Genomic DNA, 339 nt, shown 5'->3' on the forward strand with positions numbered 1-339 from the left:
CCAGCCTGACTAACATGGTGAAACCCCGTCTCTACTAAAAATACAAAAATTAGCCGGGTGTGGTGGTGCACGCCTGTAATCCCAGCTACTCAAGAGGCTGAGGCAGGAGAATTGCTTGAACCCAGAGGCAGAGGCTGCAGTGAACCGAGATTGCGCCATTGCACTCCAGCCTGGGTGACAGAGCAAGACTCCCTCTCAAACAAAAACAAAAACAAAAACAAAACCCTTAGCAAATTCTAAAGTATGTAAACATAAAGTACTGAACTACTAATATAGTTTTCATCATTACAGAAAGATAGATATTTTAAACAAGAGGCCACTTCATGATTTTCCAAATGA

At 42.2% G+C, this 339-nt stretch overlaps 1 protein-coding gene across 2 annotated transcripts in view; it reads right to left on the bottom strand.

Moving 5' to 3' along the window:
• CLGN (calmegin) overlaps nt 1-339 on the bottom strand; it is a 34,844-nt gene that overhangs the window by 10,430 nt on the left and 24,075 nt on the right. The gene's annotated exons all lie outside the window — the stretch shown is intronic.

Source organism: Colobus angolensis, unplaced genomic scaffold (genome assembly GCF_000951035.1).
Source record: "Colobus angolensis palliatus isolate OR3802 unplaced genomic scaffold, Cang.pa_1.0 Scaffold400, whole genome shotgun sequence".
Classification (NCBI taxonomy): domain Eukaryota; kingdom Metazoa; phylum Chordata; class Mammalia; order Primates; family Cercopithecidae; genus Colobus; species Colobus angolensis.